General features: G+C 41.8%; 1 protein-coding gene across 2 annotated transcripts in view; it reads right to left on the bottom strand.

Moving 5' to 3' along the window:
* Positions 1–22,702, bottom strand: part of LOC137290935 (rho GTPase-activating protein 100F-like) — a 132,064-nt gene that overhangs the window by 68,396 nt on the left and 40,966 nt on the right. The gene's annotated exons all lie outside the window — the stretch shown is intronic.

The raw sequence follows: 22,702 nt of genomic DNA, 5'->3' as shown, positions 1-22,702 counted from the left end.
CTACCTTCCGGACTCGATCACAAAAGAGTATTGCCAGGGAGGTAACTCTCATGGCCCCTGCGACAGGTGTCTTGCTCATACAGGTGGATAAATAGCATTCGTTTACATCAACTGCAAATTGTAGGTAATGATCGACACGATCACTTCGTATACAGACTCTGACCTTACATACATCAGACATAGAATTACCCCAGTTATGTCGACAATACCTCTGTTGATCGAATTACTTTAGACAGGTCACATACAAATATGGGGATATTTTGACTGCACACTGTTGTCTGTTATTTTAATCACAAAAGGAGAAAGTGTTCTGTATGGTTAGGAATCCTACTAAGGAACATCTTTCATGTGTAAACACCTTGCTTAATCCTGTAATACATGAACGTGCGGATTACGTATCTACAGCAGAGAGAGTGACATCTGGATCAGAACCCGAGACGGTTGTATCTGCATGACTTTCCTTATACATTTTTCAGTGACCATGAATCGTTGTAAATAGTGCACAGCCATATATTTTCACTTGGAACGTCTTGAATGTATTGCTTCAATAACCTACACACGAATGGGCGAGTAATGCCTTCAATAAAGTGTGTCGCGGTATAAGCGAGCAATCTGTTGTCAAACAAGGTTCATTATTGTGCCACTTGCGTTCAGTCAAGAAAGAAACAGAACAAGCCCAGCCTCCAGACACTCACACACAAAAAAAGCAAGAAAAACAACTGACGTAGAAAAAATAAAACCATGATCGCCGGTATATAATTAAATAAGACTATTAACATACTGTCTGTACCTCTATTTGAATACACTGAGTAATCACTGATGTTCTGCAAATAACATGCCATTTGTCTTTAACTGACAGATGCCATGGCTTAATTGGAAAAAACAGGTGAGTCACAAATCGCTACATGTCCAAGGCGAAAGTCAACAAATGTTGAGGAAGCCTTCATGCAGCCAGAGCGTTGCTCTGCTATTCAGCTACGCCTCATAAAGTAGGGCTGTATCAGTCGGTACCTAGGATCTGATACGTTCATATACGCAATGTTCTAGCGGTGTTTTCCATCGACGGTTTTTCCCAAATTGAACAGATATTTCTGAAATGGGAGTATTTTTTCTGTGAAGGACACTGAAGGTCAATTTCTTAACGACATATAATAATGTTTCGGCAAATATTCATGAGAGGTTCGCCAATCAAATTGTCATCGAGTAAAATTTGTCTGCCTTCGGCGAATTGTCAGTCTCCCATTATCACTCTGGAGGTTACCGTTGGTTGCCTAGGTTACAAAGGGGATCAATCGTAAATTTCGGTACAGTTCGGCCACTTCCGTTTTGTGTTGCATGGCATCTCGGCTCAGTTATCATTTTTCACAAGCCACTAGCATTTACAAAACTGCTAGAACTCTATTGATTGATTAAATCACGAAGTTTATTGACATCGTATATTCTGCCCCGAATAAAATGTCTTCTTCTCAGCTTACGTTTCGAACCGAATGATTAAGTGCCACATCTTCCATGAAGAGCGTTACTAGACGTTATGAAATGTAAAGCAGTAATTACTTACATAAGTCTGGATATCGCGACGTCAAGACGTTTGTTTTGAAGTTTAGTTGTTATATACTGATCGCAACACTGCTTTAATCCAATTTCCAGGTAGACGCGGCAAGTGCCCAGAAACACCCTACAGTAGATACGCTCTCATTTCCACAAGTTCGTCTGCAGAAATTACACCATTTGGGCCCGAGAGATACTACACTGAGACCCGAGTCTGACGCGTGTCTAATGTGACTTCATCCTGTTGTATGGGCGAGAACCCTGTAAACTAACCCAGAGAGCTGGAGAGAACGCTGTTCCCATGGGGACCATACACCGGTCGCTATAACACAGTGTATGTGCTATATGTCCATAACATCACACATGGATGGTGTATACTGTTACCTATACCCCCCTTGAGCTTAACAAGCCCGTAGACATGAAAGGAATGTATTGATCTTCTGTAAGAAACACACATTTAGACAAGCAACTCATCTATAATGGACTGGGATACTGGCGTCTATCGGAGGGACTCTTCAGGTGGACATTGGAGACCAGTTCCAACAAGCACCGACCGCCATAATGGCTTTGCTCCAAACAACAGTTTGGTTATACTATGGGGATTTAAATTTGCTTTCCTTTCTATGTCCCCATGCTGCTTCCAGATTGATCATGGAAGATATGGGGCCAGGAACCAAAAATAGGAAAATCGTTAAACCTCCACGCGTACAGTGAACACTGGGCTTGCGCTGACCTGGCCTTGTATAGAAGCCAGTTCACGAAGTTCGACGATAATGAGTGCTTCACAGGCTTATTACTGGGAGAATGGATGTCACGAGTTTGTTAAGTAATCAATAGTGTATGTAACATATCTATTTGATCCATGTTGTAAATGCTTGTTGACAAGTATTGCGGTATGTTATAAAGTTTCGACTTGGGAATATTCAGCATAGATCACTAACAATATTGTCCAGGTGAGGTTGATTGAATGAATAATTTTGGTTTAACGCAATTCTTTTATCATTGACCAGGTCGTGAGGAAGTAGGACCCTTGAACATGTCGCTAGAACCAGGTATCAGGATCTCAGTAGAGGTTCCAGTAGATGTGGACTTTGGGGATGGAGGGCTTCCGGTATTACAATTATTTCTTAGTCACGATTCAAGTTCAGAGTAATAAGGAGATTATGACGATGATAAATTTTTATGACCAAGGGATTGTGCTATTAACATCACAAGAAATACACATTTGCTTAACCACTGTGGAGGCCAGCCATTGATGTGCCTTAAAGAACGAATACAATTAAACTCACATTTGTTTTGCTCTTTTAAGCATTACATATGAAAGACTTGTGGTTAGTCTTAAGCGGAACACAATTTTTTTCTTTAAAATTGCGTGGTTAATTCATATCGAGCGATTAAAGTACAATTTCCTTAAATCTTGGTAAACAACTGGAACAGGACAGTGATATTCTATATTTGAAGTCAATATTTTAATATCTTCCTTTTTCACTATAAAGGTTTTGTGAAGAGAGTCGGAATTCTACAAATATTTGGTATAATTTGCAGGAATTGATTTCTATGGTAACGTGGAAGCCTGTATGCATTAAGTCGGGTGGTTGGACACCTACCTCGCTTACAAGATAAAAGATGCTACTTAGACTTTTAGACTTAAAAAAATCAAAATTACTTACTAGTAAATGACTGATAACCGAAAGGATTTTGCATGACAAAACTTGTAGCATAAGGATTCCTTCCTCGGAAGCGATCGAGGGTTCGGTCGAAGTGACAGTAATATTGTAAGTACATGTAGTATTATACTAGCACCCGCCTCGATTCCAAGAGTGATATTATAAGCAATGTCATGCAAAATCCCATTTTCTATCGATTAAATTAATGTTTTACTACTAGAAAAAAGTAGTTTAGATTTTGTAACCTAAATAGCATGTATTCTCAGACTGGCTAATGTTCGCGACAGGGCGCCGCCATTTTATAAAATCTTGACGTCGCAGTATGTAGTCAGTTTGAGAATCAGTTAGAATATGGTTAGTTTTCATCAAGTTTAATGATATATCAAAACTACTTCCTACTCGTAGTTAAATTTGCTTTTGAATCATGATTTTGCATGACACCGCTTGCAACAGAACGATTTGTATCCATTATAACAAAAAGCGATTTTGATAGAATTGTCTATGAAAACAAGTTGTATCTCGGAAAATAAGCAAAGCAGGTGACAAAATTAAATAGCAGTAGATTGTGAAAACATAAAGCTTTCATGATTGCATGTTTAGAGAAACCTATAAACGAGATAATCCACCCCCTGAAATATAGATGAATACTAAAGCAACCCACATAGGTGAGGCTCGCTCCTCTGATTGGTTGAAATTTCGTTCGCGGGAGAGAATTGACGGTGATTCATTTATAACGATGTCAATAAATGATTTATATATTTGTAACCTACTTAAGTATATATGTGATGTTTTAGAGGGCATGTCCTCTGTTTCTTCTGTTTCAACGTATGACATCACGGAGACTGTATACTGTTGTAGATTATCCCCGATCATGACCATATTTTCGCTGGCACTCAGTGGGTATGTGGCCTGACTTCTTATATGAAGCAAATTACCATTAAAACTAACAAATCCATTTAAGGCACCTCTCTTGAAGTATTTGTCCGAGATAATTCATTAGATGGCGGTGCTAATCCAGTAATCCCAGAATGCATCACGGCAGCGAGCGAGCGACTCAACGCCGCTCTTGAATATGTTTCGGCACGCTACTAACAGGACCGCGGCCACTTACAACGTACTAGTCACTCTCGGGAAACAATTTCGTGAGGGTAGAACTACTTGCTATCAATCGATAGGGACAAGGTCTTTGGTTCCGCAGCTGTTAGATCTAATCATACGTGCATGCGCGTGTCCAGCTGGCCATTGCAACACACGGTCTAACACGTGGTTTAACATTTATTGATAGAGGTGTTATTTTCAAAAACTTTCGATGCAGGGAAAGACGAGCATACACATTGTTAAAGGTCACAGAGAAGGTCGTTCAGCCATGGAGACATAGCTTCAGAGTATACTCAATGAGAGGGTACAGATCACGTTCAATCAACGCAGTCTTCGTTCAGTCTCTTACATGATGAAGGGTTCCAACATTTTATTATAATACTTTGTCTTTGCCAATCTTAGAGGACATTGCACAAACAGTGTTAATGAAGCATACACGACTGCTTTTGACCCCGCCATGAGTAAGGTGAGGTGTCGCTGGTCTGACTATGCACTGATTGTTAAGGCCGAGAGTTGGTAAAGGATGAAACACATTAGCTATCATAACACTCCAGCCCAAGTTTACGAGTAATATTTACTCTGACGTCTCTTCAGACTAGTTGTATAAAGTATGCCACGAAGGGCACCGATGCCCTGCAGACAATCAATCTAAGATCTCCACGGCTTTGTACGGCCCAGACAAACTATAACTCATGTACAGGCTTTTTGTGTCAAAGATAACCAAAACTAAGACAAACTATCCATCATCCGCTTAGACCGCGTATACAGCTGATCAGCCCAATGACGCACGAACTGTGTCCTGCTATGTTAGATAAGCATCTGCTCTCCCATACCCGGAGCTCGATATTCACTGCGGCGAGCACAGGCGCCTTTGAAGTGGCGTTTCCACTGCCCCAGCTGTGAATCCTGCTGCCCCTTTAGACTGTTCTTGTTCGTATTTCCTTCTCAGCTGCTTCTACTTCTGCTACATGGTACTCCCATTACAGAAGTTACTCCTGTTATTCTTAATACATAAGCTACTTCTACTACGCATGACACCCCTACTGTGCACGTTACTTCCACACCACAGCGTAAGTTACTGCTACTGCGGATGCTACTACTGCTATGTGTGCTAGTCCTGCTAAATCAACGCTACTCCTATTATGTGTACAACTACTGCGCATATTATGTGGACTAAATATGCTGCTTCGACTACCTGTGTTAGCTCTGCTACATGTGTTAGCTCTACTACACGTGTTACTTCTACGTATGATTATCCTGTATATGTCACTCTTACGTTTTTCACTCCTACTCCGCATGTAACGTGTCAAACATCATCTAGGTATGCCAATCCTAATGTGCATGTTACGTGTCAAACGTCATCTAGGTATGTCACTCCTACTTCGCATGTTACATGTCTAACGTCATCAAGGTATGTAACTCCTACTCTGCATATGCATGTTACGTGTCATATGTCATCTAGGCATGTCACTCCTACTCCGTACGTAACGTGTCAAACGTCACCTTGGTACTTCACTATGTAGGTTACTCCTCCAACGTATGTTACTACGTATGCTGCTCCTAATACTCGTGCGAATGTTACTGCCACATCGCGCGTTACTTCTACTGCCTATGTCACCTCTTCTAGATATGTTGCTTTCACTTCATATGTCCCTCCTACTGCCTATGTCACCTCTTCTAGATATGTTGCTTTCACTTCATATGTCCCTCCTACTGCCCATGTCACCTCTTCTAGATATGTTGCTTTCACTTCATATGTCCCTCCTACTGCCTATGTCACCTCTTCTAGATATGTTGCTTTCACTTCATATGTCCCTCCTACTGCCTATGTCACCTCTTCTAGATATGTTGCTTTCACTTCATATGTCCCTCCTACTGCCTGTGCCACCTCTTCTAGATATGTTGCTTTCACTTCATATGTCCCTCCTACTGCCTGTGCCACCTCTTCTAGATATGTTGCTTTCACTTCATATGTCCCTCCTACTGCCTATGTCACCTCTTCTAGATATGTTGCTTTCACTTCATATGTCCCTCCTACTGCCCATATCACCTCTTCTAGATATGTTGCTTTCACTTCATATGTCCCTCCTACTGCCCATGTCACCTCTTCTAGATATGTTGCTTTCACTTCATATGTCCCTCCTACTGCCCATGTCACCTCTTCTAGATATGTTGCTTTCACTTCATATGTCCCTCCTACTGCCCATGTCACCTCTTCTAGATATGTTGCTTTCACTTCATATGTCCCTCCTACTGCCCATGTCACCTCTTCTAGATATGTTGCTTTCACTTCATATGTCCCTCCTACTGCCCATGTCACCTCTTCTAGATATGTTGCTTTCACTTCATATGTCCCTCCTACTGCCCATGTCACCTCTTCTAGATATGCTGCTTTCACTTCATATGTCCCTCCTACTGCCTATGTCACCTCTTCTAGATATGCTGCTTTCACTTCATATGTCCCCCCTACTGCCTATGTCACCTCTTCTAGATATGTTGCTTTCACTTCATACGTCCCTCCTACTGCCTATGTCACCTCTTCTAGATATGTTGCTTTCACTTCATATGTCCCTCCTACTGCCCATGTCACCTCTTCTAGATATGTTGCTTTCACTTCATATGTCCCTCCTTCTGCCTATGTCACCTCTTCTAGATATGTTGCTTTCACTTCATATGTCCCTCCTACTGCCTATGTCACCTCTTCTAGATATGTTGCTTTCACTTCATATGTCCCTCCTACTGCCTATGTCACCTCTTCTAGATATGTTGCTTTCACTTCATATGTCCCTCCTACTGCCTATGTCACCTCTTCTAGATATGTTGCTTTCACTTCACATGTCCCTCCTACTGCCCATGTCACCTCTTCTAGATATGTTGCTTTCACTTCACATGTCCCTCCTACTGCCTATGTCACCTCTTCTAGATATGTTGCTTTCACTTCACATGTCCCTCCTACTGCCTATGTCACCTCTTCTAGATATGTTGCTTTCACTTCATATGTCCCTCCTACTGCCTATGTCACCTCTTCTAGATATGTTGCTTTCACTTCATATGTCCCTCCTACTGCCTATGTCACCTCTTCTAGATATGTTGCTTTCACTTCATATGTCCCTCCTACTGCCTATGTCACCTCTTCTAGATATGTTGCTTTCACTTCATATGTCCCTCCTACTGCCTATGTCACCTCTTCTAGATATGTTGCTTTCACTTCATATGTCCCTCCTACTGCCTATGTCACCTCTTCTAGATATGTTGCTTTCACTTCATATGTCCCTCCTACTGCCTATGCCACCTCTTCTACGTATATTGTAAACTGCGTACTATGTTATCCCCACTCTATGAAAACGACAATGTTGGTCCTTGCCACTTCGATCTTGGTTCATATGTGATTGTACGGCCACAACCTTCTAATCACACAGGATAGGCCAAGGGTATGTGTGATCAATGAAACAGACGGTACAATCATCCATATTCATCTACATTTTCGTCTTCGTTGGCTCTCCAAACACCAACATACACTTGGAACATCGTAGACAGTAACTTATTAAGAACACCAAAATTATGCACAGATATAATGCAGATCATCACAAGACAGAAATCCATCTCCATGGCATTTGAAATCTGTCAAGAGCACATACAGACAAGCCTCCCCAACGTAATTATTCGAGCTTTGGCGTTCAGACATTGACGACCCTAGCGGCAAATTGGTCTGTCTTGTCAGGAATTCTGTCCCATACTAGTTTAGGTCTACACCGGTCAGTGGGGACCGACACTGTCAGTTTAAGTGCGTTTATATTTGGGTGTATGTATGTTGTTACTAGTAGCATGCCAAGTGTGCTGGGAACGGAATGAGGAACTAGACCACGACCAGGTGGGATATTCAACAGATAAAAGCAGGTTAGGGACCTCGGTGAATATACTGCAAACATCGACAAGACACTTTGATTCTTTAAAAGATAACGATTCTACGAAAGCAGAGACGTTATGTTCCAGTGTACTGACAGTGCATTCAGAACAAGTCGTGATAATACGGTTAGTGTAACACAGCATTCCATACATCTAATGAGTGTTTGTAGGTTTCAGACTTTCCTCAGATGTTGACTTGTTGATCGGATATGTGCCAAAATAGACAGAAAACAGCTACAAAACCCCAGTTTGGCAGCTTTCCGCGCGCCAAAGTTTGGCGGTTAACGTAACAGTCAACATAGAATCATATGTAATACCTTTAGCAACCGAGGTTCAAAAGTTGTTGCTTTTCCACGATCCATTTTACAAACTCATTTTTGCAGATTGTTATTGTTTACTACAATAAAATTTACAAGCGAACAATCGTTGCCGCGCTAACACAGACCTGTTTTGTTCGTCGTCCAGACGCTGTGGATAGAGGCCCTGTGTACAACTGACTGTCTGACCACCCTGGGGAACACTTAATGGTAGGTGCAAGGTAAACGGTTTGCTCACATGCGTATTTCAAAGATGTGTCTGAGTCAGACATTGACTGTCTTTATTGACTGATGCTAGATGTCACTGGTAGAAAAGGATGCTTACGCCAAAGCAAAGCTGCAAGAGCATATGGGTGAGTGCTTCACTAGACTCTGGTTTGTGCAGTACTTCAAATATATCACTCCCGTCATATCAGAGGAATGTAGCTGCATGTATGTGGAGCTAACCGACCACTTAACAGACCTAGATCGACTATAAGATTCAAACCCGGGATTACAAGTTTCAGACAATGGACAGTCAGCTGCACGTTCTGGTTTCAGATGACAGGGCTGACCGTGCTCACCATGTTATATGCAGGCTGAAACCTGAAACGGCATTGGTAGGGGGTTGCCTCGATAATGACTACCTTTCCAGGGATACACCATTTTAACTACAACCTATAAGCACACAAACACGCATGACTACGTATACACGTCTCTGTTAATAATGATGCATCCTACCGATTTAATTGTTTCTCCTGAATGTTTATTGCCTTAAGCAAACAAATCCAAGAAATTCACTTGTAAAATCCGACCACTAACCGAAACAATAATGATTCATCTCTTGGCAATGACTACGGAGTTAAACGGCACAGGTTGCTATGGAAATGTGATGTAGGTTTTTGCACGAATGTCGCTATGGTGACTCACAGCATATGTCAATTAAACGGTTGATTGGCACACGAGCTTGTCGTATGTCACCGAGAAGCAGTTCTCGGAGACTCACGCTCAGAATGGTGACCTACGAGAATTACCTTCCAGGGCTTCGGAGACAGGGAAAAAATATATTTCACCTCGCTATCTGTAGAGATAGCGCCAGACATTTTCAGTATTTAAGTAAGAGCCATCATCGACAGGTGCTTCATATTACTTGTGCCCGACACCAGTCAGTCACAAGAATCGGCGAGGACATGACACAACACGGGAGGTATTTGTTTCAAAACAAATAACAACACAATATGTTTTAGGTCAGGTTGACTTCGACTGTCAGTTCGAGTATCAGAACAACTATTCATATCATATTTCCATCACATACATGCCAATGGCTGTAAATGAGGTTACCTTTCATTTTCAAAATGTCTAAATACACCTTATAGCTAAGAAAACAACACCATTCATTGTTAGCTTACAAACATGACTAATTAAATGTTTAAATTACCTACATATTTTTGTTTCTGAATTGAATAATTCATAAAATAATTAAAGATGTCTATAGATCAGTACAAGCTTTACTGCTTTGTTTTTCCCACTGGATATCAGTAACAATACTGGATTAACATTTGGTTTGCATTAATACACGATCACGAAAGTACTGGTTTATTGTATTTTACTTTAATTTATTCGACCCGAAAAAAAACAGCGAAAGAAACACTGAGCAGGTCGGCCAGGCTTTAGTCTCGTCATCACACGAAGAACATCATCTTAGTACTTTCAGTACTAGACATCCAGCATCACACGAAGATCATCATCTTGGTACTTTCAATACTAGACATCCAGCATCACACGAAGATCATCATCTTGGTACTTTCAGTACTAGACACCCAGCATCACACGAAGATCATCATTTTGGTACTTTCAGTACTAGACATCTAGCATCACACGAAGAACATCATCTTGGTACTTTCAATACTAGACATCTAGCATCACACGAAGATCATCATCTTGGTACTTTCAGTACTAGACATCCAGCATCACACGAAGATCATCATCTTGGTACTTTCAATACTAGACATCCAGCATCACACGAAGATCATCATCTTGGTACTTTCAGTACTAGACATCTAGCATCACACGAAGATCATCATCTTGGTACTTTCAGTACTAGACATCCAGCATCACACGAAGATCATCATCTTGGTACTTTCAGTACTAGACACCCAGCATCACACGAAGATCATCATTTTGGTACTTTCAGTACTAGACATCTAGCATCACACGAAGAACATCATCTTGGTACTTTCAATACTAGACATCTAGCATCACACGAAGATCATCATCTTGGTACTTTCAGTACTAGACATCCAGCATCACACGAAGATCATCATCTTGGTACTTTCAATACTAGACATCCAGCATCACACGAAGATCATCATCTTGGTACTTTCAATACTAGACATCTAGCATCACACGAAGATCATCATCTTGGTACTTTCAGTACTAGACATCCAGCATCACACGAAGATCATCATCTTGGTACTTTCAGTACTAGACATCCAGCATCACACGAAGAACATCATCTTGGTACTTTCAATACTAGACATCTAGCATCACACGAAGATCATCATCTTGGTACTTTCAGTACTAGACATCCAGCATCACACGAAGATCATCATCTTGGTACTTTCAGTACTAGACATCCAGCATCACACGAAGATCATCATCTTGGTACTTTCAATACTAGACATCCAGCATCACACGAAGAACATCATCTTGGTACTTTCAATACTAGACATCCAGCATCACACGAAGAACATCATCTTGGTACTTTCAGTACTAGACATCCAGCATCACACGAAGATCATCATCTTGGTACTTTCAATACTAGACATCCAGCATCACACGAAGATCATCATCTTGGTACTTTCAGTACTAGACATCCAGCATCACACGAAGATCATCATCTTGGTACTTTCAATACTAGACATCTAGCATCACACGAAGATCATCATCTTGGTACTTTCAATACTAGACATCTAGCATCACACGAAGAACATCATCTTGGTACTTTCAGTACTAGACATCTAGCATCACACGAAGAACATCATCTTGGTACTTTCAGTACTAGACATCCAGCATCACACGAAGATCATCATCTTGGTACTTTCAGTACTAGACATCCAGCATCACACGAAGATCATCATCTTGGTACTTTCAGTACTAGACACCCAGCATCACACGAAGATCATCATCTTGGTACTTTCAATACTAGACATCTAGCATCACACGAAGATCATCATCTTGGTACTTTCAGTACTAGACATCCAGCATCACACGAAGATCATCATCTTGGTACTTTCAATACTAGACATCTAGCATCACACGAAGATCATCATCTTGGTACTTTCAGTACTAGACACCCAGCATCACACGAAGATCATCATCTTGGTACTTTCAGTACTAGACATCCAGCATCACACGAAGATCATCATCTTGGTACTTTCAATACTAGACATCTAGCATCACACGAAGATCATCATCTTGGTACTTTCAGTACTAGATATCTCTGTTTGACTATGTCGGGTATCAAACACATCATCACATAATGAAAATAACGGTGATAACTCCATATGTAATATCCTCGTGGTCGCCATTGAGATTTTAGGACTAGGTGGACGGTTAACCTCCTCTCTTTTCATATCACTTTATAAACACGAGGGCGTCGGGAGAACATATTGGTTGAAAGTTTGCTCGTAGTGCCGAACACCAGGGTTCGATTCCCCACATGGGTACAATTTCGCCGACAATACATTGCTGCAATATTGCTAAAAGCTATCAAAACCAAACCTCATTCACAAAAAAGCCTCTGCACCTCTTGTATAAATGTAGGTATCAATCTTTACCGTTGGTAAGTGATAGGAATTCTATTGTTTTGGTTTTGTGTATTGAACATCTCTATTTGTTTTCATCTCACAAAACATTATTTTATTTAAATTGTTCTTCTAAGGAACCGTGCTACTAGTTAGGATGATAAGTGACGATATTTTGTGACCAGGCTGTTCCAGTCAGTCGTCAGCTTATCATGTCACAATGACTCACAATACGAAACCAAACAAATGATGGGGACGTAAAGCGTAGCATTTGTTGTCACGAAAAAGCTGTAACAAAGATACAGTTCATTCACGTATTAAAACTGTTGCAGAATCTACCCTGGGACGTCACAGAGAGCATATAGAAATTACTGTTCTGAGAAACAACTACGTACAGGCTCTGTTCCTTGCAGACACCAACAGAAGTATTGTCGACACTTATCTCAGCATTACGTCACTTTGTTTTCGGCGGAAGCGGGAATATGAAAATTTTGTTGTTAAGTACTGATTCTTCAAAGTCTTTGCTCTTATGAAGTTTTTGCTTCGGCTAAAAACACAAATATAAGGTGTTATTTTTATATTCACAATCAGGCAAAGTAAACAGCTTTACAGACTTCGTAATAAATTATGAACAAAGACCGGAGTCCGCGGTTCTCTATTATTGACATCATCCTGAGCTGAGAATGTAAGACAAGCCTTGTCCATCCATTATCTGCCTATCAAGAAACAGGATGACCTTAGTGGGCTCTGTGAGAAAAACATTTCCCAATACAACAGCTTGGTTACCAAATGAAATGCTGAAGAATCACTGACAATTGATCTATTATTAGTAAGTCGGTTACACGTATGTCAGTAGTTAGTACTATTCCGATTAACTTTTAGGCTCCCAATTCCCTCAAACTCGGTAATATTCCGTGTTAGAATTGATCTCCTGTAACCCATACTTCTTGTGAAGAGGCGGCTAGCGGGATCATGTGGTTGGCTTGCTGACGTGCTTGACACATGTCATCTCATCCCATTAGAATAGACCAGTGTTCATGTGGTTGGTCACTGGATTGTCTGGTCTGCTCAATATTTACAAACCGCATTCGTATAGCTGGACTATTGCTGGGTGCGGCGTAAACGAAAGATACTCACTCATTTCCCTTAATTACAGCTAGCTGATAATGACACTAAGCTGAAGTTGATTTTGCGTCGTCATTACGTTTCATGCTAATTATAAGCAAAACAGAAAAAAACTCTTGGCAACTACAGGAGTAATACCCCATTAATGACGGTCACTCTCGTTGAGATCTCGCCTTTTTTACGTGACGTGTTATTGCCTGTTTTTCTCCTCCTCTCATCAACACTGGCTGGCGTACGGCGCCTTCTCATTGCTTCCATTCACAGCCATTCCGCTAAGCGGATGTTGTTTAACTTTACACAACATGAAGACAAGGGTTTAAGGGATTGGTATGTCAGCAGGGCTGCTAACACGTCCGACACATTTGATATATGGGTCCAGGGTCGGGTCTTGACAGTTGCATTCCACACAGTCAAGCCGTACAGGCAACCGCATGGTCATTCCAGAACAGGGTAGGGGGGAGTGTTTACAGTGTTGGTCCAGCACTCCGTACACCGGGGTCCGTTCCCAGCTATGGTGCCATGTTTCAAAACTGTCTTTGGTGTGCCCCGGAGTTATGGAATGTTGCTAATTTTAAACGGAGTAAAGCGGTGCAACCACAGAACGCATATGACTACACTCGAGTACCAGCAAAACAATGGAGACCAAGGCAGATTTTACAGAGCTACAACTATTTTCATTCCGAATAGAGAGAGTAACTGAAATATTTAGAAGGAACGTGGAAGTCATATCACAACTCGATACCAGTAGGTTTACCCAGTCATATTTATACTGACATTTTCTGCACGGTCACTGGTCACTTGGCACACAAGTATGGTCCATATACCGCATACCGCATTGTCATCTTGTCTTGTTAACAATATTCGCTAACGTGTGAATCTTGAAGAGGGTGTCATTCCCAGACCCAGCTTTTACAGACACTCAAAACACGAGAAAAGTCCATTGGACTTAGACCATTCTTCCCTACACAACTTCCTTTCAAACAACAATGTGTGTGAGTAAGTTTGGTTTATCACTACTTTGGCAGCACAATAATCTCGTTACATCAAGGTTGAATGCATCACATTATTTGACCATTCTCTTCAAAACCAGACTCAACATTTCATTGGGATAGCCTTCCATTCGTCCCAGTAACGACTTCGGACATTCAAGGTGACCGTTTCGATTCTAATTGATCGATCTATGTGCTGAACGTTTAAGAAATCATTTGTTGTTTCCAACATGTTTTCCTCAAACTAGCCCTCCGATACACTCGTTATAGATGCCCATTAAACAAGTATCTCGCTATAGAATTACACATGTTTAATAATACACGAACTGATCCACAATCTGAAACAGGCTGAATGAATGCCCGCAGATTCAAATGCCCTACATATGCATATATGCATGGTGAAAGAAACCGATCGCAATAATCTCTCCGCCATCAAAACAATAGCTACCCCGTTTACAGATACTCATATCGTAGAAACTATTATTCAGCCATTATGGAAATCGAGTCTGATAGAACCCCTTTGAACAACAATGGCAAACAGTATCTGCCATCGACTGTGTTGAAGACAATGAATGTACGAGCAGCTCAAGCAAGATCTCTCTCTCTCTCTCTCTCTCTCTCTCTCTCTCTCTCTCCCTCTCTCTCTCTCTCACTGCATTGTGAGTTATACATACACTAGGGCACTGTTTGGGGTACATCTAGTTTACACCAGCTCATTTATGACAAAATACATAATATACAACCCTCCCCCGGCAAAAAGGGAGAACAGCTGCCCCGTACATTATGAACCCCCCCCCCCACCATCAAAACACCATCAAAAACAATACCAAATTGTGATAATATTGTATCTTGTAAGTGGTTGTAGTGTCAGACAATGCTTGACTATCTGATACAGGCCATATACATTCGAGAACACGATAATCATGAGAATGACAAAAATCAATCAGCATCTGAGAGAACCGAAACACCTCAAGGTATGTTTCATGTTCACCTTGCTCCTGTTATAAGCTGCAGGAAAAAGCCTCCTAAATATTAACAATACGTTCGTCTTTCGAAGGGTATCTGACGCTTAGTGACACACGTACACCATTGTGGTGATGGAAGTCATCAGGTTAACACTGTATGAAACAGGTATCAAACAGGACTAAGCGATACTTCAATATTTGCCTCTTCGACCAAATAACACTAGATATCTATTGCAAGGCTGACTTTTTGAACTCATGCTGTAAAACATTTCTCATTAGTGACAGGCAGTGATGGGCCTGCTACAATCTGGGCAGGCCAACCGTCCATCACGTCGGAGCTTCACTTGCCAAAGCACGTCAATTTGCAGACCAAAAACAATGAACGAGCCTGTAAAAGATTCTAATGCTACGTTTTTCTCCGATATATCAAGAAAGTGAAATCTCCATGCCTGGCCTCGGAGCAAGCGTCACAATGCATCAGCTGGGAAACATAAGCTTCAGCGTGGAAACCATCTTTCCTCTGCACTTATAGAGAAGCTCCTCTGAACCTACGATTTATGTTTCTTGTCTAAAAAGAAGAAACATTTTCCGTCTATTTTTCTCTGGATTTGCTGGCTAATGTTGGATTTCAAGTTGGGACAAAGGGGTTTAGCGAGGTCGTTAATTGCTTAGGTCAGGGTTAACGGGACTAAACGGAAGCGTGAATTAACAGGGTCATTACTTACCTAGACCAGGATTATCGGAGTCAGGACGAGACGGTCATGGACTAAGGCAAGTTTGTGTTGACGGCCCAGGCTGTGGAAGAAGGGCCTGGAATAGTGGGTTCGGACTGAAGAAATGCATAGTTAACTGGATTGGACTCTGGAATATTCTCGAAACGTTCGTAGCCCTAAGAATTCTTGACTTTGATCGTACACAATGTGTTAAGAATGGACTTATGAAGATTGTAGGGCAATAGACGTTTCGAGAATAGCTAGCCTGGCGTGAAGGGTCTGGGTTTAAAGGTTTGGATTATTGTGAAACACGATGTTTTAATACTGGTATCGCGCCTACAACAGTAGATATATCAGGTACTTGTAGAATCCGTTCCACGACACGTGTTATGTCAAGTGTATGGATTGATGGTTACCTTCCAGGACCATTTACATTTGTTGAATCCGAGATCCAGGTATCGTTGGTTCAGTCAGTCAGATAAAATACATCATTGCTAATATCAATCTTTACATGTAACTCACACCTTCAGGGCGCCTCAGTCAACCTTGTCAGAACGTTTGTGATTCAAGGAGCGAGATCCACTTCTGGTAAAGCGTCGTGGCCACTCAAGCCGTAAGAATTCAACCGTTTAAATTCTTGTTTTTCTACATCCATGTCAGGAAATCACATTGAAATAATTCCCCAAACAATCAAGTTCTGATCGCAACGGAAGACAAAGACAGGCATAGTTTCAACACAGCAACGAGAAATATGCGCACAGGCGCCGACATCGTAATAAACAGATCTCGTTCTAATCATTGTGCTGAAATGACAATGATCATCTGGCATTTCACCAATACCTACGCCAGTGTGTGTAGTCCAGTACCAACTGTTTACCGCCACAGTGTCCTCCTCTATTGTACAAGGGGTACGTGAAGGCCTTCATACTAAACTGCCATTGAGTAAGTCAGATTAGCCAGTGTGCTGGAAGCGAGCAGTAGTGGTGTCAGGCCAAGTTCACACAATCACCTGTATTGATGTCCCCATACTGACGCATGGAGAAAATCGAACGTGTAACTTATTGATAGAAGTTGGGCGTGCCAGTTTTCTGCTTGTAACACGGTCACATAATCGTTACTACTGTCTGTAGGGTGGTATAAAGCATATAATCTATGTATGAATACTGTGTTGTTGCGTGAAGCTGTGTATGGTTAAATGAAAAGACTGCGCGTCTAAATAGCTAAATAATGTGTTGATTACATAACTGGATGTCAGGCGGTGAAGTGGGTAAATAATGTGTTGATTACATAACTGGATGTCAGGCGGTGAAGTGGGTAAATAATGTGTTGATTACATAACTGGAAGTCAGACGGTGAAGTAGGTCAGTAATGTGCTGATTACATGGGTAAATAATGTGTTGATTACATAGCTGGATGTCAGGCGGTGAAGTGGGTAAATAATGTGTTGATTACATAGCTGGAAGTCAGACGCCAAAAGACGATAAAGTCCTTCTGAGCACCTACAACACCCTAAAGCCAGACGAACAATACAAAAGTCATGGATGCTCATACAATGCTTACATACAGGACTTTTACACGTGCAATTACAAAACATGTACACATGTACCTCACAAACACATTCATAAGCCATACACACATACTGATATGACGTCTAACACCGCAAGTCGAGCTGTCTGAATAGCACGTTGGCTTAACAGTGACAGTCTGATAGACACAATACCTGTGCCCCATGGGAATGTCACTGTGTTCTCTTTTGGGTTAATACATCGAGAGGCACGTCACTTTCATGAAGTAATCAAAGACTTAGAAGAAAAGTTATGCCACATTAACGATAGTGATAGTACATAGAATCAGCGGAAAAGAACCTTTATCTATTGTCAAACAAGACATCTACATATAAGCAATAACTCTAGTCATTTCATCCTGGAAAGTCAGTCTTAACTAGTGTCATGGTGCCAGTGTTATTATGCACTATGGTGCCGTGAACTGAATGACGTCATCTGCTTGGGGTTCTTTAACGTGCAATATGTGTGTCACATTCACGGCGGATGTCCCACTCCTAAATTATTCAAAATTATATATTGAAGGTTAAGGTGGAATTGTTAAAAGAAGGTAGTACTGTTTCCCTGAAGGCGATTCTCGCCGTCATAATTATTGTCCTGATCCTCGGCGGTACGTGCTCAACCATTAGCGACTTAACGTACTTATCCTTACCTTCTGTATGACTCATCGTCTGCATCAATGTCACGTGATCACAATAGCAGACGACACATTATTAGGAATCTCTTAAATCCTTGTCGATTCTCATTGCAAAAATCCCGAAACAAATCAGAGAGTCTATAACGAGACTACATATCGAGCGGGAGGTACCGGGGAGACGATGTCCTCTAAATCATGGCAGAAGGACCTTGTGAGCTGGTTGCGAACTGAGTCTGACATCAGATACTCCCGCACTACCTTTGCAGACTCATCAATAATTCCATCTCTGACTCAGTGACAATATGCTCAACTACAATTCTTTGATGTTTTAGTCATTTCAGGCAAAATGTATCCATTTCTATGAAAGTTAGCGATACTTCACACATATCGTTTGGCTGACATGTTGACCTCCATGCTATGCCACTCTTCCCATCTCTCTCTTTGTTAGGTCGGAGAGTTTCTGGTGTTTTCATGAACTATTAATGCTTCAGGTCATGCCGTAAATATTCATTAAAGTAAATATGTAACCACAGAATGTTTTCTGTTCGGATGACGCACGCGCAGCGCAAAATGGCAGACGTTTAGCGTCAACGCTCACGACACACATGTATATGCAATACTGTTAAACCTCGTTGAATCGTTAGCTTTAAATAGAGCTGGTAATTGTAAAGAGTCATTCTATCCATGTCGATGTTAACTTCCGTTTTGTAACGTATTCCTGTTGTGGAATCAGATTTACGTCACATTTCCTAGGGGTTTGGCAACACGAGATCGATGTCCTGATACACGGACTCTCTCGTGGTTGAATGATTAAATTCAGAACTTACGAACTAACGCTCAGCTCGATAGCGAAAGTGATATATCTTTAGTTGCATGCACTTAAACTAATTGTAATTGTGAAACGCCATAGTAATGATCACCACAGTAAATCAGAGGTCAAAACCGACGGATGAAATATTAATAGGTATTGACAAATGACTTCGTGTTGAAAGTTGGTATTCAAGCAATGGTGGGGAGATCTACTTATAAGTGAGGTGATGGCACATTTCGATACAGATTCCATCTTTATATCCTATTCAGAGGCAACTCTGAAATGAAACAAAGAAATGAAGCGGGCATACATGTTATCCGTCCTCACTATGTTTGGCTTCGAGTCTTAAGGGGGAATAACACTTCGAAATGTAGAATTCCAGGTTGATCACAACGTTATTGGTCTAAAGCTGACTGCAATTCCTGATAGAAATAGAAGTTGGGGATGTATGGTGAACTTTGACATATGTCACACTGACGGGTAACAAGCTTCAGGGCAGGTAGTGATCTCATGTCAGGTGTTTGGCCAGCTTGGCTTGTGTATTCATGGTAGTGAGGAAGGGTAGTGTATTCATAGCAGTTGGGACTCGTGTCTTCAGGGTAGAATGGCTAATGTATTCTGAGTAGAGTGAGGTCATGGTAGGTGAGGATAGTGTCACTTAAAACTGGTTCACTTTAGAGTTTTCACAGTTCATGTACACCTGAGTCTATTTGGCTTCCCTCAGTGGTTGCTCGAGGAGTTAGCCAGCTGGAGTATAAGCATACACTGCAGACTACATACTGTAATGCTCCACACACTGCAGCCCACATACTGTAATGTTCCACACACTGCAGCCCACATACTGTAATGCTCCACACATAGCAGACTACATACTGTAATGCTCCACAGACTGCAGCCTACATACTGTAATGCTCAACTCACTGCAGCCTACATACTGCAATGCTCCACACACAGCAGACTACATACTGTAATGCTCCACACATAGCAGACTACATGCTGTAATGCTCCACACACTGCAGACTACATGCTGTAATGCTCCACACACAGCAGACTACATGCTGCAATGTTCCACACACTGCAGCCTACATACTGTAATGCTCCACACACGGCAGACTACATGCTGTAATGCTCCACAAACTGCAGACTACATGCTGCAATGCTCCACACACTGCAGACTACATGCTGTAATGCTCCACACACAGCAGACTACATGCTGCAATGCTCCACACACTGCAGCCTACATACTGTAATGCTCCACACACAGCAGACTACATGCTGTAATGCTCCACAGACTGCAGCCTACATGCTGCAATGCTCCACACACTGCAGACTACATGCTGTAATGCTCCACACACTGCAGCCTACATGCTGTAATGCTCCACACACAGCAGACTACATGCTGTAATGCTCCACACACTGCAGACTACATGCTCTAATGTTCCACACACTGCAGCCTACATGCTGTAATGCTCCACACACTGCAGCCTACATACTGTAATGCTCCACACACAGCAGACTACATGCTGTAATGCTCCACACACTGCAGACTACATACTGTAATGTTCCACACACTGCAGCCTACATGCTGTAATGCTCCACACACTGCAGACTACATGCTGTAATGTTCCACACACAGCAGCCTACATGCTGTAATGCTCCACACACAGCAGACTACATGCTGCAATGCTCCACACACAGCAGACTACATACTGTAATGCTCCACACACAGCAGACTACATGCTGCAATGCTCCACACACTGCAGCCTACATGCTGTAATGCTCCACACACAGCACACTACATGCTGTAATGTTCCACACACTGCAGCCTACATGCTGTAATGCTCCACACACAGCAGACTACATGCTGTAATGTTCCACACACTGCAGACTACATGCTGTAATGCTCCACACACAGCAGACTACATGCTGTAATGCTCCACACACTGCAGACTACATGCTGTAATGTTCCACACACTGCAGCCTACATGCTGTAATGCTCCACACACAGCAGACTACATGCTGCAATGCTCCACACACAGCAGACTACATGCTGTAATGCTCCACACACGGCAGACTACATGCTGTAATGCTCCACACACTGCAGCCTACATGCTGCAATGCTCCACACACTGCAGCCCACATACTGTCAAGCTCCACACACTGCAGACTACATACTGATATACTCCGCATGCTTTAGAGTGGCTCGACTGAATACCTAATAAAAATTTCATTAGGACCAGATGAGAAAAAGAAACGTGACAGCCTGTTGTTTAATTAGAGCTAAATTAATGAACATTTGTCACTATGTGACAGTAGTAGGACACATCTGTACCATATGGTCTTGAAGCAACGGTCGGTGGTCAGGTTAATAGCACAGCGAAGGTTTGCACATCAAAGCAAGTCAATCACTGCAGACTCACTGTTCTTTCAAGATTACATGTACTGGGGAAGTCATTCAATTACGAAAGCATAGGCATAGGAAACCCGTTTTCAAACCGATACGAATGTTGTGAAGCTAATAAAAAAGCTAAACCTAAAAATACAACCGGCGTTAATGATGGAAATGAAGCCACAAAGGTGGATTAGCAGGAGCTTGGCCTATCTCGCGGCATATTTATTCAGTAGTGTAACAGTACGCTGGTAAGTGCACGAAGTGATGAAATTACCGACGGATTAATCCGGAAGCTCTCGAAGTTCTCAAGTGAACCTCAAGTCATGGTGTAACGTATACAGATTAATGTGGCCGCAGAGCTAATACTGACACTGCCTACAGGCTTTGGTACACGGAAAACATAGGTTGGTGGCAACTATGGCGTTATATAGAACTATACAGCTCATGCAACATCGCTGTCGGTGGAACCACTGACAGGACGTCCAATTGGCTGGAGATGGAGGCATAACAGGTGTCACGTGATGGCTGTGTGTGATTGTACACATGTGCACTTCATGGTATACATACAAAGATACATACAACGGTTGCACGGTCGATGGATAGTATAAATAGGTACTTATCAATGCAATGTGAAAATATAAATATCAACAGGTGCTTGGAACACACGTTTCAACATAATGTCCTCTTTCTACTTGATACCTGAATACCATTTAAATATGGCTCGGTAAACCCTCGTTACACTGAACAGCTGAATTCATGTCGCTGTTGTTCTGTTATTATACCTTCACGTGTAGCTGTTGTTCTGTTATTATACCTTCATGTGTCGCTGTTGTTCTGTTATTATACCTTCATGTGTCGCTGTTGTTCTGTTATTATACCTTCACGTGTAGCTGTTGTTCTGTTATTATACCTTCATGTGTAGCTGTTGTTCTGTTATTATACATTCACGTGTAGCTGTTGTTCTGTTATTATACATTCACGTGTCGCTGTTGTTCTGTTATTATACCTTCACGTGTCGCAGTTGCTGTTATTATACCTTCATGTACAGTGTTACCCAGATGACAATGAAAACGCAGTCTATTTGGCAAATATGAAATATCAACAATCCCTAACGCAAACCATATGCCGATATTTGAGGTCGGTGTGACCCTACTGACAATTACCAACTTTAAGGTGGACAGTGTCCG

The sequence above is a fragment of the Haliotis asinina genome, chromosome 7 (assembly GCF_037392515.1).
Source record: "Haliotis asinina isolate JCU_RB_2024 chromosome 7, JCU_Hal_asi_v2, whole genome shotgun sequence".
Classification (NCBI taxonomy): domain Eukaryota; kingdom Metazoa; phylum Mollusca; class Gastropoda; order Lepetellida; family Haliotidae; genus Haliotis; species Haliotis asinina.
This window is presented reverse-complemented; position numbering and strand designations above follow the sequence as displayed.